At 44.6% G+C, this 11318-nt stretch overlaps 1 long non-coding RNA gene across 1 annotated transcript; it reads right to left on the bottom strand.

The window, feature by feature from the left end:
* Positions 1-4645: 4645 nt before the first annotated feature.
* LOC123590666 lies at positions 4646-10463 on the bottom strand. Its single transcript, XR_006708909.1, has 3 exons — positions 10367-10463; positions 6868-6925; positions 4646-5407 (listed from the first exon to the last, which is right to left on the bottom strand). It is a non-coding gene; the product is annotated as an uncharacterized LOC123590666 (long non-coding RNA).
* Positions 10464-11318: the final 855 nt, after the last annotated feature.

An 11318-nucleotide genomic window follows, 5' to 3' on the forward strand; every position in this document is an offset into this window, starting at 1 on the left:
ATTCAGCTTAAGGCACAACCTAAAAGCAAAGGTCCAGCAGAGCTCCATCCATCCACAAATGTCATTGTGTCCTCAGTGTGTGCCCAGGTCTGTGCTAGGTCCTCTAACAATCTCATGGTAATTATTTCTATCCTAGAATCAAAATTATTTGGGAAATGCTAGAAATAAAATGTAGAAATGATTCCAAGAGACGTGGTCCATATCAAGCATGTAATCAGCACTGCCAGGGTTATTAGTGCATTGAATCTTTTAACAAATATTTTCTGAGCACCTGTGATGTGCCAGGCACTGGTCTGGGCACTGAAGATGCAGAGGTGAACAAGACATCCAACCACCCTTACAGAGCTTATATTCAAGGGCCCTGCGGTAGACAATACACAGATAATGGTAAGTGTAGGATGAGAGAACAGAGAGCAAGGGAGTTGGCTACAGGTGCCAGGGAGACATCTGCAGAAGTCTCATTGGAACAGGAGCCTACATGAAGTGACTGAGCCATGTCATAGTCTGAAAGAAGGGTGCCCCTGATAGAGGGGACACTGAAGCACAGACCACAAGCCAGCTAGAGCATGGCACCCACAGTGTGGAGCAAGTGTAGCTAGGACAGAATGTGCTAGAGGGAAAGAGGAGAATGATGAGTTCAGGGAGGAAGCCAGGGCCTGACTTGTAGAGTCTGAATAAGTTACGGTAAGAAACTTGGGGGTTTGGAGAAAGGGACTTGGATGAGCATGTTTGCTTATGACCCCACCCCTCTTACATTTGTGAGGCTTATCAAGAATCCTTTAGGAATCAACCTTGGAGGCTGACAGATATACCCTAGGGCTGTCAAAACCCCAGAACAAAGGATAACAAAAGACAGACATTATCCAACTTCAAGACTTACTGTAGAACTACAGTAATCAAGACAGTGTGATATTGGGGAAAGAATAGACAGACCAATGGAACAGAATAAAGAGCCCAAAAATGGACCCATACAATTAGAGTCAACTGATTTTTGACAAAGGAGCAAAGACAGTACAATGTGGAAAGGATAGTCTTTTCAACTGAACAGATACCCCATCAAAGAGATATATAAATGACAACTGAGTGTATGAAAAGATGCTCAACGTCATAAGTCATTAGGGAATTACAAATTAAAGCAACAATGAGATACCTCTGGCATATCTATTAAAATGGCTAAAATTCAGAACATCGACAACACCAAACGCTCACAAGGATGGGGAGCAACAGGAATGCTCATTCACTGCTGATGAGAATGCAAAATAGAACAGCCACTTTGGAAGACAGTGTGGTGATTTCTTACAAAGTTAACAATAGACACTCCAGCAATTGCATTCCTAAGGATTTCCCAAAAAGAATTGAAAACTTACGTCCACATAGAAACCTGCGCACAAATGTTTATACCAGCTTTATTCATAATCATCAACTAAGCAACTGAAGCAACTAAGATGTCCTTTAGCAGGTGAATGGCTACACAAATCAAGTTATAGCCATATAATGTAATATTATTCAGCCATATAATGTAATATTATTCAGCAATAAAAAGAAATGAGCTATCAAGTAACAAAACTACAGGAAGAAGCCTTAAATGCACACTAAGTGAAAGAAGTCAATCTAAAACAGCTATGTACTGTATTATTCCACTTGTATGGCTTTCAGAATGTGTGGCATTCTGGAAAAAGAAAGACTATAGCAACAGGAAAAAGATTTAGAGGAGGAGAGGCGACATGAGTAAGTGGAGCACAGGGACGTTTGGGGACAGCAAAACTATTCTGCAGGAGACTGTGACAGTGGTTGCATGGCACTCCGTCTTTGTCAAACCCATGGAGTCGTTCAATGGAAAGTTAACTTTGTGTTATGGACTTTAGTTAATAATAATGTATCAATATTAGTTCATTAAGTTTAACAAATTTACCCCACTACTGATAGAGGAAGATGTGGGGAGAGGGTATGTATGGGATCTCCCTGTACCATATATTCAATTTTCCTACAAAATAAAAAATAAAGCATATTGATAAAAATGAAAACCATCCAGAGCCCTGAGCTGCAAATACAGTGGGGAGGCCAGAACAGATTGTGGATCATGTGGAGATGCACAGGACCGTGGTCAGAAATTTATCAGTGTGTAGGGGAACTGCACAGATCCCAATAAGCAGCCCGGGACTGACTTCAAAAGTCCATGTGACTGATTGTGAAAAGTGGATTAGAGACAAGCCAGAAATGATGGGGAGAGATGGTGGGGGTGTTTCAAGGGAGACATGGTGATTCTCAAGCTAGTGTGATGGCAATGGATGTTAGGAGGAAATGGACAGAGTTGAGACATGCTGAGGAGGTGGAATTAATGGGATTGTAGGGCAGGAGAGAGAGGGAAGACCTGGGAATGTTTCCAGCTTTTTTGGCTGAGTAGTTGGATGGTATGTATGCTGTTGATTGAGACAGGGGAGCCTGCGGGAGAAGCTGGTTTGGGAGGAAGATCATTAGAGCCCTTTGGGATCTGTTGAGACCAATGTGCTTGTAAGACTTTCAGAAAAAGATGTTGAATGGGAGATAGGTAGGTCAGAAGTTCTGCTGAGGAGCTGGGCTGAGATGTAAAGGGCCTGAGGACTTCAACATATAAGCACATCTTGGAAACATGGGCTTCTAGGTCCTAAGCTCATATTAATGGCAACTAACCTTTCTGAGCTCTTAGTATGCACCAAACATTACAAAGGATAGTCTATACTGATTGTCTTATTCAAACTTCAATCCAATCCTATGAGTTAGATGCTATTAGTATTGCCACTTAAAAGATTAAAAAAAAAAAACCCTCAGGCTCCAAAGAAAAACAAACAAACAAACCCACAAACAAAACAAAACAAAACAAAACAAAAACAAAAAACTAAGCCTCCGAAAGTTTAAATGACATTTCCCATATCACACACCTAGTAAGTGACAAAGACACAACTGAAAACCTAGTCCATGCACTTTTTCTTCGTACTTGAAAACCCCATGTTTCAAGTGTTGATATTTTTTTAAGTTTATTTATTTATTTTGAGAGAGAATGAGACAGTGTGAGTGGGGAGAGGGGCAGAGAGAGAAAGAGACAGAGAGAGAAAATCCCAATCAGGCTCCGCACTGTCAGCCCAGAGCCTGATGCAGGGCTCGATCTCGCAAACCTGGAGAATATGACCTGAGCCAGAATCAAGAGTTGGCCACTTAACCAGTTGAGTCACCCAGATGTCCCTCAAGTGTTGATATTTTGAATATTCAAGTATGTTTTCAAGTTTAACTCAACCAGCTTCGGTGAGTACATATACCTGTCCAAACTTCTCACCCACCCAGAGACCTCAGCCTTTATCAAGATTTTCCTCAGGGAGAAATATCTGATACTTCTTTGTCACTCCAATCTCTGCATGTTTCTTAAATTTCTATAGTGTGGTACGAACTGGAAAATGGGATCACATAGTTTCCAAGTCTCATTAGTCAAATTAATATCTGTACTGCAAGCAACCTGAAATTTTGGCAGCAGAAAAGGTTTAGAGAAATTAGAGACCAAGATTGCAGTTGGAGGAGAAATTAAATAGACTGTTTCATTTGGAAATAGAAAAACAACATTCAACTTAAAACCTAAGATGTTTGGGGGTGGTTTTATTTATTTATTTTTTAAAGATTTCCCTGGGATGAAATCAGCCCAGAGATGAGAAGCACAAATCCAGAGACTTGGAGGCTCTGGGTTGGTTGGCCAGACACTTCTCTGCTCTAGACCTCAGTTTCCCTATATGTCAGGAGATACAAAAGCAGTTTCTCTGGTTTTGTCAGAGGGCTGTGACAAGCCACAGGTGAGATGATGGATGTGGAAGCTCCATGAAGTGTAAAAAGTGCTAGACAAATACAAAAGTTAATTTGAATAATGATTACACTTCATATAGAGGCAAGCCACAATTATTCATAGACTGCATATCCCAGCCCCAGAGTGAAAAGGAAACAGATGTCAGTGATTGCCAGGACAGAGCCCCTCATGTGACAGGTAAGGAAAATGGGGCAAGAAAGGGTAGGGGGGCTCACCCAAGGTCAGTGACAGAGCTGAGATTAACACCGACATTTTTCCCTCTGGTCTGCTGGTTTCCCTCTCTTTCCTTTAGCAAAGAGGCCTCTGGGCCATTTTTGGGGTCATTGCTGTCTTCTGCCAGAAAAGCATCCAAACAATCAAAAGAGAACAGTCTGTCTGCCAGTTTGGGTCTTAGTAAGATAAATGGCTTTTCCCAGGAAGAAAACTATGCTAACCTGAGGCTTATAGAGGATTAGTGGTTCCACATTTCCGAGAGTTTAGGTAAAACCACCAAAGCATCAACAAGAACAATAGCAGCTCACATTCACCTGCTCAGCATCTCACCCGACCCCCATTATCTCACCTTATCCTCACTACATTCCTATGAGTAAGAAGTCACTATTGACTCCATTTTACGGATGAAAAACTAAGGCTTGCAGAGGTTAGAGAAGTTGCATGGGCCACCGGCTCTAAGAGGTGAAGACAGAGATTCATGGAAGCCAGTATGACTCTCAGTTTCCAGACTGTAACCACTGGGCACATCACATTTCACTCAGTCCTAAAGTCCTCGGAGCTGCCATTTCAGGCTCCTCACCACTGGGATGTTAACTTGCTCTCGTACATAAATCCGGAGAGAAATTTGGGTCCGATCCTTAGCCTCACACAGTCATTCTGAAGTACTGTACTGAAGTACTGAAATTCTGTACTGCCTCTGTGCTGTCTTGTCGCTGAACGTTGCTCCTACTGTTTCCCCAGGCCTGGATGATCTCCTTTCCCCTACCTGGTCAAATGATACTCTTCTGTTAAGGATCCCCCAAAAGTCCCCCTCTGGCAGGTCTTCCTGACCACTCAGTCCACACTGGATTCTCTTCCTCTGTTGAGTCCCTCTGGCACTTACTTTCGTACCTCCTGTGCGGCTCCTACAGGGCTCAGTTTTCTGATAACTCTTATTTTTTTCGTTGGCTGTGCAGGTCTTTAGGAGCTTTCATGTTATATCTTTAGCCACATTAGAAGCTCTTCAATGGCAATGGCAATGGCTGTTTCCCTTGGGTCCTCCACAGTGTCTACTACATGGCCAGTGGATCACCAAATGTTGCATGTTGAAATGAACTTTTTTTTAATGAATAAAATAAAAACAATAGGAGGAAGCTACTAAGAGATGACCTTCAGTTCAATGGAAGGATAACTTCCTCCATTGACAGTTTTTTTTTTTTTCTTTTTTAACAGTGGAAAGAACATTCCTTGAGAAGTCAGTATGTAGCCATCATTGGAGGTGTTTGTGCAACGGAACACTCAGGGAGATTTTGGGTGGGATTCCTGCATTGGGGAGGTGATGGAGTGAGCTTCTAAGGCTTCCAGCTGTAAGAGTCTATGATCCCATACCTGAATGAGTGAGGGAATAAATGAATTTGCAGATGTCAGTCATTCACACCTGTGCTCTCCCCACTCCCCGACCCCAGTGGCTGAGACATGCTGTTCTGCATAATTCAGTCTTTTATCTGAAAAACACTGAAGTGAAGTAAGTGGAGAGCAGATCTTATTTCCTCCATTTTCCAGATGATGAAACAGACTTATTGAGGTAAAAATAATTTGCCTGAAGTCAGAAGTTGGTTGCACACCAGAGCCAGCATTCACATCGCCATGCCAGTTCAATTTTTGCTTCAAATGCTCAGACAGCTCACCAAGGCCCCCACATCTGCTATCCTCCTTTGAATCATAGAGGGGAAGCTGGAAGAAATCCTAGAGAAATCTCAGCTTCTCCCTGTTTTGCACCCTCAGCCACAAAGCCATTTGGGTTTTGCCTCAAGCATTTCTCAGCTTGGTCCCCTTCTCTCCATAAACACTGCACTGCCTTAATGTTCTCCTGTGCAAGGGAAGGCTTTGGAATTGGGAAGGCTGGATTCACTTCTCAGCTTTGCCTCCTTGACCATGTCACTTCACCTCTCTCCATGTCAGGACAAGGGGCACAATTAGAGCCTACCTCATGGGGCCACGGTAAGTATGAAATGAACTTATATGGAAATAGGTGGATCGATGGCCCTTAGAACAGCCACTGGCACATAATACATACTCAACACACGTTTAATTGTGCATATTTATTGGTTGCTAGGGGATGCTTTTCCCCAACCTTGGGTAAGTTGTATAACAACTCTGAGGCACAGTTTCCCCATCTGTAAAATGGAGCTAATGCTAATAGTGATCCCTACCTCCCGGGGATTTTTGTGAGAAACAGGCATGTTAATGTGTATACAGAGCACTTAGAAATTGCCTGGAAAGTTGTAGGTGTTCTGCCATTGTCACTATGATTGCTTTTTCTGGAGATTGACAATTGCACACATTCAGCCTTTTTTTTTGCATATACTTCATGGTGTGCATTTTGCCCTTTGGAGGTACCTCTACAGTCAAATCATCCCACGCAGACCACAACATCTGTAATTTCTTCACTACAATTTATTTTCAAGATTCTTACTTTGATTCTTTCCATCATCCCAGCACTTTCTGTGCTAGAAAGTTCCATACTCTGCCTTTTATCTTACCAGACATGATGGTGTTAATCACGTTTGTGCAACACCTCAAGACTGTGCATGAGCACTGCACACATGTCAAAGATAGAAACAAGTCAGCGGTAGAATGTGACCAACAGTGATTCCCCCGGGAAGGAGGCAACAGAAGTGCTGATTTTGGTCTGAAATAGAGATGTGGGCCTGTGTGGGTAAGTCAGGGGTTGAAGCAGATGGCTCCGTGTTGTGATGGCCTTGGGGGTTGTTTACCAAGAGGTCCCAGTCACTGCATCGTTACACCCTAGTGTGCAACTCAGCCCCTGCCTCATGAAAGTTACTTACTAAAAGACGATTCGCATGCCTAGAAGCGAGCTTTTCCATCTGCAGATCTGGTCAGAAGCTGTGACACAGAAAGAATAAGTTACATGTTACAGACGATGCCCCAAGAGTTGTTCAGTCCCTTTTCATTCTCCAAATGCTAACTTTTCCATGAAGACTTCTTAACTTACCCTAAACTGAAATACAAATTCATTTAATTGAATACATGGATACACTAAAATAAGTCTCTGTATGACTATCATGTCATTCCTGCAGAATATTAAGAATCCTTAAGGGCAGGGTCGATTCCTGCCTTTAGGAAGTATGAGGGCAAACCTTTTACATGAATGAATAGGTGAGAAATGGCATAATGAGAACCAGAACCTGGGGTCCTGTTCCTTTCTAGGAGACCACGCTGCCTTCCACAAAAATGAACCTTCGTGATCACCCCCTTAAGGCCCAGGGTTGTGTAGAATTGCACCCTGAAGATGTACATCTGAGAAAGCCATCTATGCTAATATGCTCTTTAGTTAATGGGCTACTGCAGACAGGTGATAATGATTCTGTGACAAGTAAGGTTAGAGGAATTTGGGAGGAGGGAGTGGGAAGAAGGGTCCCAACCCCATAATTCAGTGGGCCTTTTCCATGGCTCAGCTTTAAAAGAGGCAGAATTTAGATGTATGTTAAGTACCTCTACAGAAAGGAGAGGCGTGGCTATAATGGGATACATTAACAGGTCCCTGCAAGAGAAAATGCCCATCGCAATGAACTTGGCCAGCTCTCAGCTAGGGAGATCCTGAATGCAAATGCACTAAAAATAAGGAAATGTGCTTCCTCTTTTGTGCTTTTACATCATCTTCCGAAAGCCACTCTACCTGTGCACCAGCCCTCCGTCTTCTGCACTCTTCCTCCTCCTCAGGAGTCCCCTCCACAGCTCCTCAAAGACAGGACCGAGTGCAGGTCCTGATTTTAGGCCCTAAACTCTCCCTGGCCCATCCTGCAGCCCTCCAGTCCCCAGCTGGTATCACTTGACCCTCACCTGCAGACTGAGTTGTCCTTTCCCCAGCATGGGCCATCACTGACCCACTCCCTAGGAAGGAGGAGAGGTGTGGTTTCAAGAATCTCCAGTTTAAACACAACTTAAGGATGCTTTGCTGCTTTTCTTGCTAACCTGCATCCCAGTTCTGGAAGCCAAGCCTCTGCTTGCTTCCTGTGTCCCAGGCCCCATATGGTGCTTGTTCCCTGTGGCCTGAGCCTTGTCTGGGTGAACACCATGTTCTCTCCTAAGACATCCTGCTTTGTAAGCTGCCATTGAACTTAAAACACTATCCCCATCCCTACCCTTGCTGGAAACCTGTCAGTAGGCTTTCTACTTCTCTTGGACACTAAAATACTATGTAGGAAATTCAAGGTCCTGCAAGAACTGGCCTCTGCTCACCACCCCATCTCATACCACACCCTTCAGTGTCCAGCTGCTCTGACCTTCTTTCAGTTCCTATAGAGCTTGCCCACCACAGGGTTTTTGCGTGTCATTATCCCTCTGATGGAGACTTACCTTGGAAATGCCAACCCAGTGGGGTGGGAAGGTGTTTTAAAGTCTAAGAAAGTAAGGCAAGGGGCGCCTTGGTGGCTCAGTTGTTTAAACGTCCAGCTCTTCATTTCGGCTTAGGTCATGATTTCACCACTTGTGAGTTCGAGCCCTGTGTCTGCACACAATGCACAGCCTGCATGGGATTCTGTCTCCCTCGCTCTATGCCCCTCCCCCGCTTGCTTACTATCTCTCAAAATAAAATAAAAACAATATTTTTTTTTAAAAAAAGGGCCAAGAGCTTACAAAAGATGACATATTTTGTGTACTTTCTGCCCAGTACCAACATCTGGGCAGTGGAGGAGTGCATCTGAAGTGTGGAGGAAGGACCAGTTTAGGAAATGGAGATAGAGTAATGGACCCCTGAGACTGGAGATGGGGAGAGTAGGTCCCCAGGGTCCGATTGTCCTATCAGAAGCAGTCCTTGACCCCACCTCCATTTGGGGTTGAGGTGATATACAACGGTGCCCTCCTTTTTGGCTTTTGATATATAAAGATTGAGGGAAGCTGAGTCCAGCCACGGCAAGTGGAGACCCACACTGCCCTGTCTGCCCCACATTGCAATTACTTTAGTCAAGCTCCTGGCTTATTGGAGATTTATGAAGCTTTCTCTCTGTCTATCCCATTTAAAAGGCACTATGAAGAGAAGAGAAAGCTTTGAGCTGTAATGGAATGAGACCTTTTTTTTTTTTTTTTTTTTTTTTTTTTTTTTACCCCTCTATCGGATCTAATAGAATTTAGAAGGAAGTTATTGCTTGGTAAAGCAAAAGATGAAAAGTGTGGAATGTCCCTACTAGAAGGACCCATCAAGCCCCCTATGGTCTCCCCTTATTGTGCAGAAGCCCAAAGAGGGACAGTTCAGATCTAGAGTCAGGCTGGACATTCTTGACTAGAGAGCCCTTGCTGGCAGTGGGAAGACAAGGGAGGTGATACTCTGCATCTATGAGTCCCTGAGCAGAAGCAGTCATGATTTTCCTCAGATTCCTGAAGAGGTCTATACCCCACACCAGGTGAAAACTCAGCAGCTTCCGAACAAATGGTCCTTAACGTTAGAGAGTTTATAAAATGTAATCAAGACAACAAAATGTGTCCATAAGAAACAATCAGAGAAAAACACCAGACAGCCAATGGTTTGGTGTTAAAATGTGTTGCATGCACTATTAACAAGCTAAAAAGAAAGAAAATAAGGTGCTCCATGGTCACTAAGAATAATAATGACTAACGCTGATAGAGAGCTTCTCTGTGTCAGGTACCGCTTTTTTCCTTCATGTTTACTGACTAAATTAATCCTCACACACCCCTATGAGGTACGAAATTGCCACTACCTGGACATATAGGACTCCATGAAGGGCACAGGGCATGAAGGTACATATATCACACAGCCCCTACCTCTGGGGATGCGTGGCTCATTGGAGGAGGCAGGCACATAAACACTGATGATACTTACAGGGGTACAAGCTATTAGCAATTTCTAAAGATGGGTAGACTAGGGGGAGAGGTGGATGCAAATAGAAGCCCCCCAGGCAGGTGGCAGGGAGGTGTGAGTTTAGATCTATCACATAGGACAGCCTGTCCGTACTCTGTGGGTTTAGTCTGGGCAGCCAGATGAGCCCTAATTTCAGAAGCAGATCACATCCAGCCAACTGGTGGAGCAGTCCAGGTAGCGAGCCCAACCAATGGCCTAACACCTGGGATCCGGCCATTCTGCCATCATGCCAGAACACCTGTCTCTGCAGGCAGCAGGATTCTAGGACCAGACCAAAGGTTGGCAGTTGGGATATCTGGTTCCCAACCACACGGTCTGGGATTTGGCTGCAGATGGGGACTGAGTAAGGAAAAGCAATTTTCCAGGCTTAGAATGAGGCAAGAAAGCTGAGTACCAGACAGGACCCACCCCTGCAGCTGTGGGACCTTGGCCATGTAACCTACACCCACCTCAGTTTTCTCATCTGTGAAACAGGATACTGACATCACCTTCCATAGGGTGGTTGCAAGGTCTGAATGAAGTGGAGCACGTTTCACAGTGCCTGACACAAAGTAAGCACACAAAATTCTTATCATTTCACTCACAAACACCATCCATTGAGAACCTACTATGCACCACGTTCTGGTCCAGATGCTGCAGATAAGCAAGTTTCCAAACGTGTGTGGCTTCCGCCCTTATACAGCTCACCATGGACTGCTCTTCTTGCTGAAGATTATTGTCAGCTGAAGGTGCAGTGTTACTGTCATCTTTATTATGAGTAACTAAGGAGAGTTTGCTTTCTTCCCCATCCCCCTGTCCCCTCCATGCAACCTCCAGGAGTGCCCACATCACACTGCATGTCACCATCCTTACCTGATGCCAGGAAAGGTTTGTCATTCTTATTCATTGCCACTCATTCCAATAGTCCTGGTGCTGCATCCTGCTTAGTCCTGCACCCTGGATCCTGACCCAGAGCAAGCCCCAGGTGTGCATGTTTGGCCTGAATAGGATCAGGCCTGGACAGGGGCCTGGATTCTTGGCCTCAGTCATTCTGGTGGGAGGTTGAGGAGGAGAATAAGGAGTGCATGTGTGGCTGGGAGAGGGGCTACTGCCCCCCAAACCTGGGGTTCACCTCTGCACTGCCGGATCCAGACCTGAGTGGGATGCATGGGGGCTCCAGGGGTAGAAGAAGACCCCAGAAGAGTGCTGAGACCCAGCCCAGACCTGAGAATGGGACTGCACCCCAACTTCTACAGACATGAGGAAAGGAAGCTCCTGTCTTGGTACAGGAGGAGGTGTGGACTGCAGGCCACTGTGGGGGCATCGGAAGCCACAGCTGAGGTGCAATATGGATCCATGCTTTATGGGGTCTGATGCCTGTGTGTTTGGGGCCTTCTTAATTTTTTTTTAAATTTGAGAGAG

This window comes from Leopardus geoffroyi, chromosome B4, assembly GCF_018350155.1.
Source record: "Leopardus geoffroyi isolate Oge1 chromosome B4, O.geoffroyi_Oge1_pat1.0, whole genome shotgun sequence".
NCBI lineage: Eukaryota > Metazoa > Chordata > Mammalia > Carnivora > Felidae > Leopardus > Leopardus geoffroyi.